Source organism: Xiphophorus maculatus, chromosome 3 (assembly GCF_002775205.1).
Source record: "Xiphophorus maculatus strain JP 163 A chromosome 3, X_maculatus-5.0-male, whole genome shotgun sequence".
Lineage (NCBI taxonomy): Eukaryota > Metazoa > Chordata > Actinopteri > Cyprinodontiformes > Poeciliidae > Xiphophorus > Xiphophorus maculatus.
This window is the reverse complement of record NC_036445.1, coordinates 21,562,436-21,581,543: the sequence shown is the minus strand read 5'-3', so window position 1 is coordinate 21,581,543 and position 19,108 is coordinate 21,562,436. Positions and strand designations below refer to the sequence as shown.

The window sequence follows — 19,108 nt, the reverse complement described above, 5'->3', positions numbered from 1 at the left end:
TTTTTCAATGTCTTGCCGCTTCTGTCTTTGTCTGAGTGTGGTCCATGCACTTATTTGCTTTTGCAAAGGAAGTGGCTGACAGTGAAAAATGAGACCAATTCTAATTTTGATTGCCAGTGAACCAACGGCCCAAAGTATTTATGAGTTTTGACCAGAGGGACAGAGGAGAAGGCTTTAAGCATGAGAGTGTTTTCCTTATCACAGTTTTGAAAACCTGCCATAACATGACTGGAACCCCTTTGAAGTTAGATTAGTAGGTTTGTTGGAGATGAACCAAACCTTTGAACAATGAAAACAGAATAGGCAAAATGAAATTAGTTAACAGAGCCAAAGGTGATACGTTTTTCTCTCTCTTTTACTATGAAAATAGCCTTGTGCAATGTTTTGACATATTTTTTTTATGTGACCAAAGTTTTTTTTTTCTAGCTTTCAACATGTAATTGCTATACATGAGAAAATCCAACCATAGGACATGATGGAAGGTACAAAAGAATGAAAACTAATTGAATTCCATTTGTTGTTTTTTTTACGATTTTAAGCCTGTATTGTCAGACAAAGAAAAACAGAAACAGCTGTGAAGTAAAGCTTTATATTTTTTCTGTTGACAGTTGAAATCTGTCCATAGAAAACATATTTTCTTGCGATGACAATATGGAAACATTGGGTGTGAGTTTTACGTTAGCATGACAAAATCTAGCACAATGATCTAAATGTGAAAGAATATTATTTAGCATTTATGAAAAACACATTATGATGAGCTCAATTTTGTTCTGCATCTTTGTATTTTTGTTTGCGTTTACATAATGATCAGCAGAGCATATGCTAATCATCCTGTATACAGTGTCCCACATCACCATCTATGAGTGGCTTCAAGAGATCATTAACTAAACTAATAATGAAAAATCCAGCATTTGACTTGTTGAGGTGAGGGATTTTTTTTTATCAATGCAGATAGAGTGTTTGCATGCCAATAATTACCTCTAAAATTGGGTCAATGTATAGACATTTGAGTATGTATCTATACATACTCAAATGTATGTATAGATACATACATTTATCTATGTATTTAAATACATACATATGTATGTATTTAAATACATACATTTATCTATGTATTTACATACATACATATATATGTATGTATTTAAATACATACATATATATGTATGTATTTAAATACATAGATGTGCACATATCTACATATCTATGTACTGTATGTACATACATACTGTAGATATGTATGTACATTCTGCTTCTGAATACATTCAGAAGCAGAATGTATACTTCTGAATGCATACATTCAGAAGCAGTGGTGCCAATATGCTACTTATTCCAGCATAATTTTTAGCAATAGAAAGATGAAGAAGTATAAATAATTTACAATTTTATTTTAAAAATGCAGGACAATATGATAAACACACACACGACTAACATGGAAACACACAGGTTCACACATACATGCAAAATAAATAAGGCAAAATTTCCCACATTGCAAAACACAAAAAGGCCATTCAGTTAGTCTTTACTTAGTGACATTCAAACCCATGGGAAGGTACTGAGTTGGAGCTGAGAACAGTGTAATTAGAGAGAAAGGAGGAGACAGACAGATAGAAAGAGCTTAACCCGAGGCACAGCAACAGGAAGAGAGACAGGGGGAAGGAGAGGTGACAAGGTTGAGAAAAATCTTCCCAACCTGAGAGAGAAAGGAAGCAGAGAACAAGAGAAGCAAGAGGCAAGTTGAGGATTAACGTGATGTACATTATTTATGCAATTATCTGAGAGCGTGCAGAAGCAATGAGTGATAAGGACATAGGCGAAAAGAAAATATGCATTATAGCAAGAAAGTCGATAAAGTGAAATGAAAAAAAAAGAAAAGAACAAGGCAGCAGAATATGTTATGTGAATAAATATCTGAAAATAAGAAAATAAAGTGGCATCATAACTTACCATCTCTGTGTAGATGTTGCCACTGAATCTCAGTCTGCCACACCTGACAGAAAGAGAAGCATGTTTACATTCTCGGATTACATGCACCGGTTTGTGTTTCTGCTCTCAGGTTAAAAACGAAAGCTCACCCTGTGCCACAGGAAATGTTTATATCTCCTTTGAACATTATGCATGTGACAAAACGCCAAAACTTTATTAAAGTCAAGTCCGGTGATAAATGCTGTGCCTCTGAGATAAATAAGGGTCACCGTACCTTTCCAACACTCTGTATGTTTTATTTATGTGAAGTCCCCTGCAACAATAATGCTCCCTTTTAGGTCAAGCAAATGTCATGTGCACAACTGTTTCCCTTGGTAGGTGTGTCCTTGTGTGGTGGAGGGTCTGCGTGTGTGTGTGTATGCTTGCAGGCCGAGTGATGACACTGACCTTAAAAACTCCACCTGTTATTGCTGAAATGCACCACATTTGTGGCCAAGATACGTTTCTATTTGACAACTCTGCAGTAGCAGAGTATCTGTAGCATAACCGGATGGAACATATGCTTCAAATTTTGATTGTAGCTACCAATATTGTGCATCATATGGCCGCCAGCAATGTACATGTCAGTAGCAACATACATGTGAATAAAGTTGAACCTGAACTTAGGATGATGAAATGTGCACAGCGCCTTACAAAAGTATCTACACGCTTTAAACTTTTTGGGTATTATCTTACAACCACCAACGTCACTGTATTTGTAACGTCTATATTTTAAATCATGGATCAAATAAAATTTGTGTGTAATTTTGACATGGATAGACAGTTATTGCTCACAGTTTAAAAATTGAAAATGATAAAGTGTGCACAGTGTGCAATTGTATTCACTTTCCTGAGTCAATCACATTTTTCTGCAAGTACAACTTTAGGTCTTTGCGTGTATAACTCAGCTTGCTTTACACACTTAGATACTGATTTTCTTTTCTTGCTGTTTACAAAATAACTGCAAATTTTTTTTCCAGTATTATATATTTTTCTTCAGTGACCACAGTTTCTATCATTTTCTTTAGGGGTATCAGAGTAAAGGGTGCTAAATACACGTGCCCATCATACATTTCAAATTTTTTTTATCTGTAAAAATCTTAAGACTGTCATTTCCCCTCTGTAGACCTCTGTATTGGGCTGTCATGTACACTACCAGCAGATTATATAAAGTTATAAAGTTTGCGGTTGTAGCATGACAAAATGCACATAAAATGTGAACAATGGAAACATTAAATTTGGTCTTGAGCTTATTCACTCTGCTCTCTTAAACCATATCACTTTTTTTTTTTTTTTTTACATTTTTACCATCAAACTCAAAAAATCTAGAGCAGATGTAACATCAGAAAATCTTTGTTAACACAAAGTCACTGCAGCCAGTGACTTTATGTTCTCTACTTTCTTCCTGTGCTCTATTTATCACTCGAACGCCCAAGAGCCTTTTGAGAAGATGCTGATACACAAATTCCCATGGGCTCGTTGTGGTGGACTGGAGCCAGTGAAAACTGCATGCAAACATTGAGGCTGCTGCATCTGATGTGAACACAAGCAACCTAAAAGCCCACATTCACACATCTATGTGTACAATTGCGAATGTGTTTGGGGTTAAGTGAAGAAAAGTGAGAAAAAGTGGAGGGGTTGGAATTAGAAGGAGAGCATATGCCTGCGTGTGTAGGGGTGTGTGTTCGGTTGCAACGACTGGAGGGCGTCTCAAAAGCGTTACAGCATTAGATTTATGAGGGCATTCACAGAAACACTGGCAATAAAACAAAGATCTTGGTTCCTGTCAAAAGTTCATATTAGATCCTATTGTGGCAAGAAGGGAAGGAGGCAGAATACAAGCTTTGTGAGAGAGAACTGGGTGTGAAAGAAGGAGGTGAGACAAGAGGTCAAGAGAAAAGACAACGAGCTGAAAAAAATGCCAGAGAGCAGAAGAAACAAACAGAAAACATTTTCAAAGAAGGGGAGAGAGAAAACGTCTCATGACAAGCAAAATGAGGAAAGGGGCCATGGGGAAAAATTCTGAGCTACCAAGAGAAACAGTCAGCAGCTCTGGTCCCCTCCTTCAGATTCTCCACCCCTTGGTTTTTAGTTGCCAAGTCAACACCACATTATGGGTCCCTGGGTTTTTTATAATGGCTGGGTGTGTTCTGATCCTGCAGTAAAGCCATCAACAGTCAAATTCCAGTCTTAATTAGTGGTGGGAACAAGAGTGAAAAAAAGGCAAATCAGCTGAGGAACAATTAAACATTTCAAAGGGGAAAAAAAACTGTACTTTCAGGCAATATTTGAAATTATGGGATGGAATTGTAATGTATCTAGCTCACAAAATTGCCGCTTTTAACGAATGCCACTTTTCAGCGCTCTGTTGTTTCAGTTAAAGCTGGGAAATAAAAGTACAACTTAGTGCTTTCAATCTGTACTTGGTGGATGTCAGCAGTCAAATCAGTGAAAGGCAATGGTTTTAATTGGTTCCACAATAAAAAGACTTAAAATCCTGCACAAAAAAAATCATTTTGAGATTAAACCAAACAGGGAAGGGGAAGTTGAAGAATGATAGACCTGTACCAGCCATTATAAAAAGCCATTATTATGGAAAGAAAACATAATCTTTAGCAGCTTTTTAACAGTTTATACCAAGGTTGCACTGTATTTGGCCTCTTTCTCTTTCCTGTCAACTCTGACCTCCTCAGGAAAGAGAAGCATATTGTAACATTGCCACCACCACGTCAAGAAAAGATGTTACAAAAAGCCAACAATCCTTTAAATCTTCAATTAAAGATTATATATCTTCATGTCCTACCATCACAAGGGAAGATAGAAAATACATGACCTGCTGACAAGCATAGGAAGACATTTTTGGTCTGCAGATGAGGTGTTTTGAGTCTTGTTAAAACCACACAACACCAAGAAGTAAAAAGGAAGAAGAAAACACTTCCAATACAAGATGCAAAAGCTGATTTAGATATTTTTTTTCTTGTTATGGAGCAGCTGTTTGGCATTTTGCTTTATTTCACTGTGTGTTTTCTCTGTCAATGGGTAAAAGGTTCTTTGCCAGAAGCAGAAAGTTGCACACACTATAAATCACACAAGACATATCATAGCTTTTGAGTTTGTAGAGCTGTCAGTTCAAAGGCAGACTCTCACATGTGGCAAAGTGATCTGGCAGTATAGAGTATCATATACAGCCTAAAACACAAAACCAGGGTTTGCCCCTCTGAATCTTGACATCAGCTGCAAGCACCAGTTTTATATTTTTAACATTCAGCCCAGTGCTTGGAAAGATTGAACTTAGATCGGCTCTGGAAACATCATTTATATTTACTTTGCACTCATCCACCAGAGCCCTCTACCTTATAATTTCCAGGAATCGACTTTTACTGTAAAGCAGCTCCCTATGTTATGGTAGAAGTCAGATGTGCAGACCAGCTGCATCACCATGATGTCAACATAGTGGAACTCAACTCTGTCCCTTGAGGAGAGAAAGGGTAAATTTATATTTGATTGACAAGTGGTGAGTGAGTTTTCTGAATACAGAATGCATGCTGACAGCAAGGAATAAAGCAGGGAGAGGACTAATTGTGACGGATTGGCTTTACCTACTGAGCAATTACAGTGAGATTAATTGCTTACTTGTCACTTCATTGGACTGTTATTAGCCAAGAAAGCCGTCTCTGGAAAGCATTTTAATGTGAGCTAATTGACATAATTGTTCTGGAGATGACAGAAATCCTGTGGTATTACAGAACATTCACTTTTCCCCAAATAATAAACTTAACAGTAATTGACAAAATGTTGCAACTCAGAGAAAGGATGCATCAGCAAGAGGTGACAGCCGGCAGGCAAAACAAAAAAAGGCAAAAACAAGTGTGTGTCTCTATGCAATGTGTGTGGCTCTGTATGTCTGAACAGCATGAAGCTGAGGTCATGGAAACTTAACTGTCTGTGTTATGGACGGAGGATTAGCCTGGACATGCCCTCACATTGGCTGGAATGCCTTTTCATCCCACAAACACACATGATGTGCACACTCATGCAAACACAAGGTCAGGCGGGGTAAGTAGAGCTGGGTCTGAATGACCTTGCAGCATTGCTTCTTTTAAGCATGGAAGATGTACAGTACCCTCAACAACTATGATTCCCTGGGTAAAAATGCTGTATGTAAAAGCACTGAAAAAAAAGAATCTATTGTTTCATCTGTATATTCTCAAAAAGAAAAAAATAATAATATTTGGAGATTCGTTCAGTTTCTTTAAAAACCTCAGTTTTAGAAAAATAATTGTTCTGAGATATATCACCGGTCACTACAAGTGGCAGTCCTAAAATGAATGTAAATAAAACATGTTTTCAATTTGAAATGTTAAAGTGATCATAGTGTCAAGGGAACTATCACATAGTGAACAGTAAGTTCCTGTGGGGTAAAAATCTGATGTGACACAGAGGCCAATTTATCCTTGAAGGTCCTCAAAATGGGGAAGACAAGCGTACTGGCAATCAAGACAAATTATGTTGATCTTTATAGGTCAGAAATTTGCTACACAAATATGGCTACTTACTTAATCTTAACTCATTTTTACAGAAAAAGTGAAATTTTTGACATTTTCTCATGTTACAAACACAGACCTTGAACTATTTGAACTTAAATTTTGCCTGATAGACCAACACAAAGTATCATTTAGTAGTAAAGTAGAAAAAAAAAACAATGTAATACTGATATATTTATACAAAGTAAAATCTGAAAAGTTTTCCAAGCATTCAAATCAGCTTTGCACATCTAAAGATGGAAATGAAGCACAAGCACAGACAAATTAGACAGAGCGTGTCTGTGGAAAAAAAGATCTCAAGTCTTTTCAGTTGGATTTAGATATAAGCTTTGACTGGGCCATTCTTGGACATAAATATGCTTCGATCTGGACCATTCCACCATAACTCTGGTTGTAATTTAATAGCTTAAAACTAGATTACAATAAATTTTGATATTGTTTACTTGTTTCATCTTCTGCTTCAGACTGATTTTAAATGGCATTTTATTTAGTTCCAGAATGCCTTAAGTGTAGTCTAATGTATAGTTAATAAAAGCATATGCATAGTAGATTCTGCATTAGTGAGCATGTGTCCTGTTGAGCACTACACAAACTCCAACAAGATAAAATCCACCCACCATCTGGAAAAAATTACAGTGTGTTACAGTTAGGCATATCTTTCCCTCAGTGAGCAGGAAATGGCTTATTTCTCCCAAGCACAGCCAGTCCCAGCTGGGGAAGTGGCTAACCACATGAAACTAGTGCGATCCTGTCTGTTTACACACAGTAATTTGCACAGGTGAGAGAGCTAAGGCTTCTGGGATGAATGCAGTGGCCTTGTTTAGGCCCTACCCAGAACCAAGAAACTGACGGGATTTTTGTGGAAGTCATGAATTCATTTCTTTCATCAAATCCAGAGATGGATTTGCTTAGGTTCTAAATTAAATTTTCAAAATGAACATTTGATTCAGAGTTATTTCTAGCTGAAAGGTGTTTGCTATTAAATAGCAAATATGTGGACTTTTTAATCTGATTTTGGCTCATCTGAATATATGAAGGACACCCACACACAGCAGTTTATTAAAATATTTTTGAAACTACAGATAAAAGTGACTTTTTCTTTCGACATGTGAATAACTAGAGGCAGAGGAGTGGATCAATAGTGTGTCCATTCAAACTAAAAATGTAATTGGTTTGATCCTGATGCAGGGGTTGTTGGAGGCACTTTTTTCATACATAATTTAGAGTTTTGAACACAGCGTTTTATTCAGCTCACAGTCTCTTTACTAAAAAAAAATAAGTCTGTTAGGCACCACAATTATTCAGCTTGTTGTTATTTAGGCTTCTTTGCTTAGCAATCCATCTACAAATTCCAACTTTACACATTAAAATAACCAATAAATCCAGCAAGATTATGGATTATGGATGGAAATAAAAGCATAAAAGACAACAACAACAAAAAAACTCAGAAAATGGAAAACATGCCAGCACCACACAAAGTAGAATAAGGTCACACTTCTTACTTGGAAAAATTATTGACAAACTAAAGAAAAACTTCAATATCTTCATACAAGCAAGTGTTTTTCATGGTGATTTAACATAGTTCAAACCTTTGCTGGAAACTTACAAAATCAGTTTTAGGAAAATGAGAAATGCAGAATGTTTTACTAATTTTCTTCTTATAAATCCAAAATAATTGAAACCAGCCTTTATTTGATCTTAACCCTTGAGATTTTGTTGCACCACTAAACACAATTTACAAATAGCAAATGTACATGCAATTAAACCTAGTGAAATTATTATTTTTTTAGAACTCATGACAAACTTGAGGTTAGATGTTACCTTAGAAAAATCTATAAAACAGTCTGCAATAATTCTTTGTGCCCACCAAGCCCAACCAAGAAAACTTGAAGTTGTTCCTGTACTGCTCTTTGAGCGACTTCCTTTTTTAAATTTCCTGTATCAATTTTTATTGGAGGTTAAAATATTGATCAATTTAGATTTTCTTTCATCATTTTACCCATCATTTCTACCGGCTGCATATTTGCCTCTGACCTGAGGTTATTGCATTTTGTGCCAACCTTTCCCCGCTCTCCTGTCTCCTCTCATCATCTGTCACAGATGCAGCCATCCCTGAAATTTCCTGTCCTTCTTTAGATGTGATTGTTAACGTCCACTTGCCATACCATACCAACTGGCCTTGATGTTTCGGACTACTCTCCATCAACGTTTTGCCATGTCCCATTTTTTAAAGGCTCTTTATCCCATCTGTGTCCATCTAGGTCCTCCGCAGCAGGAATATTCCATAGGCTTGGTCAAAAGTTGTTAAATACATTTAAATCTAAATCAAACTATGTGCTCTTACAATACAAGCTGTGCACAACACAAGTTAGTGGTAGAAGTCTAGATTATTTTTTCTTTTAAACAGCACACTTGTAATCTCTTTCCAAAATGCCACCCTGTCAGTGAGTTTAAAACTCATTACAAAAACAGCACTAATATCTCAACCATAAACTGCTGTCTCATTATTTCCTACCATGGCATATATGTTTTGGCTTAAAAGTACAAATTTAAAGCTGCAGTACATAACTTTTCAAGAAAATCTATATTATTTTACATATTTTTCAAACTGCTACTATGTTGTGACAGTATGGAACAGATAATCTGTGGGGGGGGAAAAGTCAACCTCCTCCGCTTTCTCCCTCTGGTCCTACAGCCATCTGCACAAATACACTTTTCCCAGTCAGAAAAAAAAACAATCAGAAAGAGGAGGAGGGTCTTAGTACCGTGAATCATGCTTCTGTATGTGCTGGTCACCCTCCTCCCCTTGCTCTCTGCTGTGATTTTAAATACAAACGAATGCTTGTCAAACTAGCATGGTGTTTCTGTAAACTGGTATTTGCTGCAGTGTAAATGTGAAGGAAAATAAAGCTGGATTCTCATTTACGTAAGTCACTGTTTCTTTCTACAGCATTAAAACTTGTGATAAACACTTAATAGTTACTCAGGAAAGTTGTTTCATTTACACATGGAGTGTCTATGCATAATAAACAGTTTAACAATGTGGTCTCCCTTTGTTTCTGTTTGAAGAAGGAAACAGCTTAAAATACAAAGATGTTGTGTCACCACAAGTAACCACGCAAATGTGATCACACACGATGCAACTTTGTATGTGACGGGCAGTGTATTCCGTGAAGGTATACAACAAGATGCACACCACCACACACTCGGTAACACACCCCGTCAAACATCCATCTCCCACTTTCGTATGTATTTTTTTTCTGGCTTATTTATGCAGCCATTCTTTCAAATCTAGCTCACACCCGCTCGTCTCAGAGAGCAGCTGGCCTTTCTTTTCAAACCGTAAGATTTCATAGACCTTGAGCAAAAACGGAAGAATAGGCGAGAGGGAAAGAGGGAGAAAAAAAAAACACACAGCTAAGGTAATAACCTGATTTCGCCTCAGTTGGTTTTGATTTGGGAAAGGAAGAGTGTGTCAGAAAAACAGCAGGCTCTCTTCTGTCTCAGTTCCATGCCAGATTTTGAGAGGGAGAAGCGAGGAAGGGATGGTGACGCAGAGCGAGAGGAGGAACAAAACGAACAAAGATGGAGAAGGACGACGGATCGCACCCATGTGCCAATAAAATGAACTGAACTGACACAAAGAAGCACATATTACTGCAAATGTGAAAGTTCTATTGAGGGAGACTCGAACAGGAAGATAGAAGAGGAAGGTGGGAGGGTATTACCGATGACTGAAATTTTAATAGCTCGGAGATCATCTGTACCCAGGAGCTCAAACAAATATAAATCCTGCCTTCGTACTTGAAACTTCTTTTTTTTTTAAATGTGGCAACATTACTTTTTTTTTCATACCAGGGTGAATTTTAATCATTCTGTAGACGTAACACTCAAAAGACTGGAGAGACACTGAAAGTAAGAGAGGCAGGGACAGAGAGGGTTATGGGTAAATGCAAACCACCATCGACACAGACACACTTGAATCCCTCTTCTCCCCCCCCCCCCCCCCCCCCCGACTACTCCAGGTGTCTGTATTCACACACGAGGAGCATTTGAATTTTAAACTCCTCCAAAAACATGTGTCAGCCCTCACCAATCTGTCATCCTGCAACGCCCTCACAATAGCAAGCTCACAATTAACTTAAGCAGGAAAAATGTGCCAATTTAGCCCCAATTTCCTCCTTACAGCATCAGATTTTGTTTCAAATGTGTATTTTTTAGCATAATCTCGAGGCGTGCCATTTTCCCTGCCAAACCCATCTCCATATCAACAAGGATGCCCCAATTTGCTGATTTTTGAAGTACATCCCAATTCAGTGCTTAAAACATTTTATTTCAGGGACTATATTTGGTTCCAATCTGGCTATGTTCTGGCACAAAAAACTGTTTTGGAGAAGAAGCAAAGCTTTGCCATTTAAGGCACATTGCATTACAGTTGCTAGCTATCCAATCACACATTTTAAATAAATCACAGCTTTTAAAAACAAACTAGTATCAAAATAAAAGATTTTGTTTAGTTATGATAATAAATGTAGAAAAAGAAAGGCTGTTTCTTTTAAAATATTGCAATAATAGATCTATTTCTGCTTACAATACTGTTTAATTTCAATTAACGCAGAGGACGTCTAGTGATGAACAGACAGCCCTGCGAGGAATATGCTCTCTGCAACTATGTGCAGCAACACAGATCTGCAGAGCAAACATGCATCCTGAATGATCTGGTGATGGTCTGTATTGTATGATGGACGATCACACTGACAGCGCATTTCAGGTCTGGGAAAAACGTATTCAAAGATTTGAAGCAGTCAAAAAGCAGAAACAACCTGGGCCAAAACAGACTCATTTTGTACTCTGGGGTGATGTTTTCTTTCTCTAACGACTTGAAAAAAATAAATTATGTGACTAGCAGCAGCAGCAGAGATATGCAAAGCTGGTGATTAATTTAAAATAATGAAAGAGCAGTGTGTGGGATTACATTGGAAAAAAAATATAAATGAAAAGCAGAAATCTTTTTTAATACAGATTGTCAGAACCATTTAGTCTAGGTAGCTTTAATTATAAATCAAAAACTAGGAGTTGAATTGTTTATCTTGGATACAGTCAGTCTGTAGCCATCAATCTAGATTCCACAAAAATCATTAAAGAGAAAGAGAGCGATGGAGACTGAAGTGTCTGATTTTAACAAAGACTTTTAATTAAAGTATTTATCAACTAGGGTATGACGTGCAGGTAATAACTTTGTTTGAGGATAGTCCAATCAGATCAATTTGTGGCCTTTTAGTGCCTTAGGACAGACTGCTAAATTAACACGTCCTGCACCATGTCCGAAAGTTTTCCGTGAGGAGCCGCCATCTACGTTTTAATGAGCTCCCACCTGTATATAGCTCAGTCATGGCCTACTCAGTTTACCGACAATAGATGTTGATGACATACAGTACAGACCAAAAGTTTGGACACAACTGTGTGTCCAAACTTTTGGTCTGTACTGTATGTGAGTGGGGTCAAAGAGCCAAGTTGGTGAGTAGGTATGGAGTGGACGGTCGAGCACAAACTGCACTGCATCATAATTAGTTGTGATGTTTTCTATTTTTAGGCACACAACAACTTTAGGCTGGAAAGATGCAAAAATAGACTTAAGTTTATAAATTTATATAGCTTATTGTTAAAAAAACCCAACAATGTAGAAACATCATTTCGACAAGACACCAGTGTAAATTGTATGAGAGTGAAGCCAGAGACAGTCATCTCACAAACCAGTAATGTCTAATATGCATACAAGTGATTGTATTTCATTAGGAAAGGAACCTGCCTCTTATATTTGTCGCATTTCTGAACTCTGATTTTGGTAAATAAAAAATATATTGCTAAAGTGGTTTACATCTCTGAATGTACTCATAATTTTACTGTCACTGAAGTGTTACGCTTTTACAGATTGTAAATTGGGTTCCATACTGGGAACAATTAGGTCAGATTTCCGGATGCATACTTAGAATGCCACTTTGAATCAGCATTAAAATGGACTTTGAACAAACATAAGTTCAAATAGGGGTTCTTAACAAATGGTATAGATCCACTAAATAAAATGTTTGGCTAAACACTTTGCATTCCCTAAATGCGCCTTTCTTTGGTTTTCCCTCCCAGCCTTTACCTTTTATTTCTGGGAGATCTCAATGTCTAGTGTTGTCCAAGCTCAAAGGTTTTGAGTTATTTGAGTTATTTACGGAAGTATTAAAAGATATTCCACCTCTCTACATTGAAATTTGTTTGCAACAGAAATAGATTTAGAATTGCTGAGATACCAAACAATGAAATGTCTGAGCTGTGACTTCACGTAGTTCTCCTCTATACATGCCCATAATGTCTATCACGCGGCCTTTGTCTGCATTGTAATCACCAATTTGCAACAGGGAAGTGGCCTGGTTCTTTTACAGTTCATGTTTTCAAAACATTTGTTTGTAATTTTGAAGAACTTTGATTTTTATTTGGGAGGCTTGTTGGGGATTTAGCTTTTTTTGTGAATCTTGTGAGCTCATTGTTATGAAGACCTCTCCTGCTGACAAGGCTGCTTTTTAAGCCCCTTTCAAAGATGCACAGCTTTGTATGAACCTGACGACTCACTGAGAGTGTTGAAGCTTTTCAGAGTTTTTGCATGGGTAAACTGGTGCCGCTGTGAAATCCTGAGTTCACTTCAATGGACATGCATGTACAGCAGTGGTTTGTAAACATGACCTCTAATCACTCCCCCAGAGAAAGCAACAAATTGTGTCGCCAACAGCGCCGTCCAAACAATAGCCTTTTTTTCTTTATTTATTGGATTGCCATCATAGTATAGTTACAATGCTTTTCTGAATGTCTGAGAAACTCGTCAAAGGGAAATGAGGATCGCATTAAACCAGAATGACTCAGAGAGAAGCAACTCTCCAGAAGCATGTTGGAAAAAAAATAAAATAAAAAATAGATTTACAAAACTAAGCTATAGCTGTGGAAGCATTTACAAAAAGGAAAGCTAACATATGGCTTCCGTAAAAATAAACGGCTTGGATAAAACACAAGACAAATCACATTAAAGAGCAACTGAAAATCTGGAACTACATTTATATACCCAAAGGAGGCCGATAGTTACCATGCTTGTACCATATGAGCAAGACCTAGCAAAAATATTAACAATACATGCTACAAACACAAGGATAGAAAATAAGAGCCAGTCATGAATGCTCAAGCTACTACCAGCGATGGCAGATAAACAGTTTTATTGGAACGGTAAGTTGCTTTTCTGTCATAAGCACATTTAGCAGCACACACGTGAGGATGACTGACAGCACCAAGACCTTCCTCCTGCCTCTGATTGGTTGTTTTTGACCGGGGGCTGTGCTTTTTTGCACAGAAATTTTCCAAATATTCTTTCATCTGTCACATATACTCACACACCAACATGCTACTGTACCAGATACATTAAAAGGTGATGCCGGAATGTCATGTATTTCACCCACATACTTCAAACGTTGAAATCCAGGCTTTTAGGCAATATTGTGCCTGGGTTATAAAAGTGAATAGACAATGCTGAGCAAGGGTCAAAAAGTTGAACTAAAAAGTAAAAATGTGTAAAGGACATGGATAATTCAGTTTCAGCTTACTGTGGAGTAAAACAATATATAAGTACCGGATGAGCATTCATCATATGATCCAATGCTCACTGCAACTTTCTGCTGGGTGATATTTAGAGAAAACCTTTTCAGACAGAATGATCTTTAAAATAAAAAAATACAGTGGCCGACAATTTTGCTCTAAATTAATTTTGAACTTAATTTGAACTGTTACTTAAAAGCCAGCACCGTCCACAACTGAAGTTAAAAGAACAAAATCGTTTAATTTTCTAAATAAATGCAGTCTGGACTACATGTGGAACTCAGCAGTGACTCTCAGTTTGAGACCGGTAAAACAGCAGTCTATCCAGAAGCTGATTGTACGAGTGGTTTCATTTAATCTTAATAATGAAATTCATTTGTTCCACAAGCTTTAAATGAGAAAAGGAGGGAAGAAATGGATGATTGTGCATTTCATATTCTCCTGTTTGATACATATGTTGAATTTTGTGTTTCATTTAAAGAACAAATTAAAATGACAAACAGCAGATTAAGAAAGCCATTTAGTTCTGCTTTGGGAACCAAATGAGAAAAAAAAAGGAATGGTCAGTTTTATTTTTTACTGGGCTGTCTCCTCATGAGAAAGATAAAATTAGAGTATTTTTTATCCAACCAGAGTTATGGTTCTGTTCCATTTTAGGGGACATAATGCATCTATGTCTCTGGTATATATGCATTATTTAGCCATTTTATAGCAGGTTTCTGCCATTTACTACATTAAAGGGCATCAGTCAAAAATGAAAACAAGATTAAGCCAAACTGTGGATAATATTTAAACGAATCTGTAATCTGATGTTCAGATGGAAATGATTGGGAGACGCTATACGACAGTTGAAGGACATTTTGTATCACTTTTTCAACTGTTTTCAGTGGTGTGGAGGGATTTAGCAAAAGGCATGACCCAAATTGAGAAAATTGTATGCAAAAAATAAGAAGAAAAAAATGCAGCAGGCTGCTGAGAATAAAACCACAGCTTAACAAAGAGTGGTGATTTTACACTGGAGAAGCCAAACTCAGACATAAATATATAACACAATGTCCAACCAAGACAAAATGAACTAAAGCAAAGTTTCCAGCTAAAAATTGAATTCATAAAGTGATAAATGTTTGTGCTCCATTTCTGACCAGCAGAACTCAGATTTGAACATGTGTTGGCATGATACTTTCAATAGAAGTCACCAGAATAGATTGTCTTAAATTAGCAAGTCATGCAGTGGTTTTGCTAGTTGGTCCTGATTTCACACAGACTGGAGAAATCTTTCAGTGTTTTGTACTGACAGAAGAAACATAAAATATAAAACTGGTTTAAGCATTTTCTTATCTTGATTCTTTTAAGCAACCTCTGTGCTCTGGCTGTGTTGTGAGCCGTCTTGTTTCCTCATCTGTTTAGTTTTGGGTTGACTCTTCCTTTAAATTTATTATAATTGTTTTTATCATCCTGGGTCAAAACATGTTTTCAACAATCAAATTCCTTTTGTGAAGAGACATTTGACCTTTTCACTTGTTTCCTTCAAGAGTTCAAAAAAGTCTCTAGCTTATAAAATCTTTGTGTTTACGATCTTTACGTTATCCATTTCTGTGTTGTCAAAAAGTGGCCACACATTCCCATTGAATGTTAATTTTCAAGAATAGACCCTCTGATTCTGATAATTCAAATTCTTTGTATTTATACAGAACTCACTCAGTTTTTTATGGTAAACATGACCAGCCTAATTTAAAAAACAATGAGGATGCCATGTTCTTTTCATTTAGTAGTTTTTAAAAGCTGTAGCTTCTTTGTGTATAATATATGAACAACTATGGCCTTTTAACTTCTTGTCAAATAAATGTCTGGTAAAATCAGATACATGCCTCATAGTAATATTTTTATTACTATTAGACAAAAACTAAAAACAGTTTCTGATCTTACAAAGTTAACTTTTTTCTGGTTTATTTCTAAAATAAAAAGATGAAAGTTGAATGTATTTCACATTTAATTTCATTCAGAAAGTACTGGTATTATTTCCCCACCTATTCTTACGGCCAAGAGTTCCAACAATGACTCAAATTAAAACTCCCATTAATCCGACAATGTAATCCCTCAACTGCATGAAGCGGCCTTTTCAGACACAGTGTGGATTAGGGAACACTGAGACCCTGTGTTGGTGGTCACCGATGTATAACACCTCATAAAGATAATATGCTATGCGTGTGTGCGCGTTTCTGGGTTTCCTGCCTCGGTGGTGGTCAGCGCTGTGTAGTGCAGAGGGCTTACGTGTGTGGGCGGATGAGGGCACTGTACATGTGGATAATGTGATTCTTTTCCTCTTTGTGGTTACCTGGTGAAGAGGAAAATCCCTGTGAGGTGGTCTTCTGCCAACGTGGGCCACAATGACAGGGGCCTGTAACAGAGGAACCGGTTAATTATTAAAAAGTGGTCCCGGAGTGGAAACCAGTTTGTGATTTGAAGTTTGCAAGAGTCCACTTTGTCACAAGTTGTTTCACTTTAGATGTTTGTATTTGTTCTCTATTCCTTCACCTTACCGTGTCGATCAATATGTGCATTTTTTTTTCATGTGGCATCTAAAGAAATGAGAAGATGGCTCTTTTTTTTTTTTTTACCAAAACTCTTTCTTTGCAGTCATCAAAAAAGAAAAACTTGAGTTTAGTTCCCAACTCTTTACTACTGTACAGAGGATGACAGGTTTAATGAGCTGGTCCTATTGCTCCTTGACCAATTCCATATGTTCAATAGATTTATCACTTTGAAGCTGATTAAACTATATGATCCTGGACATTTTGCATACGCTTTGTATTAGCTCGTACCTAAAGGGGGACAAAACCATAATGGGGCAACCAGCTGGGTTGATAATATTTAAACAGATAAAATCAGGTTATGAAAGTTATTTTCAGTGGTCGGTTAATATGCAAAACTGATTACCTAACAACTATTGCTATGGCAATTGCATTTTCAAATGGCTCCGCCTCTGAAATTGATAAGCATCTAATCGTAAGCATTTGTGAGAAGTTTTATGCTCGTATCTCCTTAGATACAAACCATAGCAAAATCTGAAATGTAAGACGTATTTGCATTGAGAGGGATTTGTGCAAACTGGGAGGAGGGGTATAAAAGTTCTACTGGATCAGGAATGAAATTAAAGGACATGTCAATGCCTTATAAACAATATCTTATTATAGTAGGGTTTTTTGTTCTTGTCGAATTCAAATTATTTGTTTGCTCATGGCTCTTTACTGGTAATACAACTCCCATTTACATAGAGGTGATGCAGGAGCATTACATACTACCAGCGTATCTTCTGTCGCCACAGAAAACAAGGAAACATGTAACCATTTAATGGAGGTGAATCATAGTTAGAAAGCTACTTAAGTTTGTCTGGAGTTTGGAATTATTTCTACAACTCCCAGCTGCATTCTACGTCTCGTGCAAATCTTCCTGTACAAACAGTTAATCTTGTTTAAGTTAACTGCTTATGGACTTTATGGTCGGTCATCGATATCTTTGTGCTCATTCTACACCTCTTGCAACTATTTCTCCTTAACAAAATCTGGTTTAATGTTTCCCGTGTGCTCGCGAAACTAAAGAAAACCTTGTTCCGTCAGGACAGGATGAATTTACCAAAAAAATATGGACAGGCACGTACAGAGTATCAAGTACATTGCTGAGCAAAAATCTCCCTATCTCTTAAATCTATGCGATTCATTATTTTTTCCCATGGCAGCCATTACAAATACATTCTTTCCCTGCTCATGTCTGGACTGCCAGCTTTCATCCTGCTGTGATTATTTCATTTCATTTCTTATCATATCGCATCAACTGATTAATCACTGCTATTCCAAATTGGATTTTTAAGATTGTTCAACAGAAATAACCAACGTTGTTGCGTGTCTTTTCCCATTTCAGAAAATTCTAAATATAAATGGCATCACCAGAATAATGTTAAGCTTACTCTGCATGAGTGACAAGATATTAATTGGCAGATTGAAAAAAAAAGAAGAAAATCACAAACTTTTGGTCAAATGAAAAATGCTCCTTTCCGTCTTAAACAATTACTCCCATCCTTATTGAAACTGTTCAGAAGAAACGTATAGTAATTCTATCTTAGAGTGTGTCCAGCTCTGCAGCAATAACATAGAAAGGTTATACAAATCTGCCACTGACATTTTAGCAGACTTTTCCAGAGAAGTCCTAAAGTCTAAAATAAAACTGTGTGCCAAAAAATATATATATATCATTGTTAAATTAATTAGGTTGCTTAATAAAGTCCCTCATTCATCCACACCTTTTAAAAACTGATCTATTAATTCTTTGGCCCAATTTCCCTCTTCAAATCATCCCTCTCTCCAGCACCTTTCCGTATCTTCTTTCCCCTTTCTTATTTCTCTCTTAATCTCACATCCCAATTTCAGCTAATGAGCCCATGCCCAACAAAATAAATAAATAAATAAATAAATAAAAATCTATACCAAATCACAAACAGCACGAGAGGAAGAAATAGGTGCAGAGCGCTTAGTCTGTTTGTTAAAGGATTCATCATGTGAGCTGTTTTCAATAAATAATAAATGCAAACGGCAACTTTTGTCTGCAGACAAGACTTTCAGACATGAATTATGCATTGTTATTCTTGGATAGGGCAACACAGGGACAGGATGGCGGTGTATGTATGTGTGCGTGTGTGTTTGAAAATGTGTGGCGCATATCCTTGAAACACACTGTGAACACTGCTACTGAGGCTTACAGTCAAGGCAAAGAACTTACTGTGATTACTCTGCTAAAGATCCTATTTTGTTGCACTGACATGTGTGGTCTGATGCTTAAGCTTCCACCAGCTCAGTTTAGCTCAGTTTGCACTTAACTAAAAATTAATGTCATTGGTAAACTATTATTAGTAGCATATTGCCTTACAATTAGGTATCTTTAGTACTTAGGTAAGCAAGAACAGGATGTGTTTGTTTTCA

The 19,108-nt window shown here is 36.8% G+C and overlaps 1 long non-coding RNA gene across 6 annotated transcripts in view; it reads right to left on the bottom strand.

Annotated features, from left to right (window-relative positions):
* Window positions 1-19,108, bottom strand: part of LOC111608197 — a 126,181-nt gene that overhangs the window by 15,742 nt on the left and 91,331 nt on the right. For all 6 annotated transcript variants that reach the window (XR_002752589.1, XR_002752593.1, XR_002752588.1 and 3 more), the window contains 2 exons: window positions 16,471-16,533; window positions 1,948-1,990 (listed from right to left, as the gene is read on the bottom strand). This is a non-coding gene — a long non-coding RNA (uncharacterized LOC111608197). The remainder of the gene's footprint in view (window positions 1-1,947; window positions 1,991-16,470; window positions 16,534-19,108) is intronic.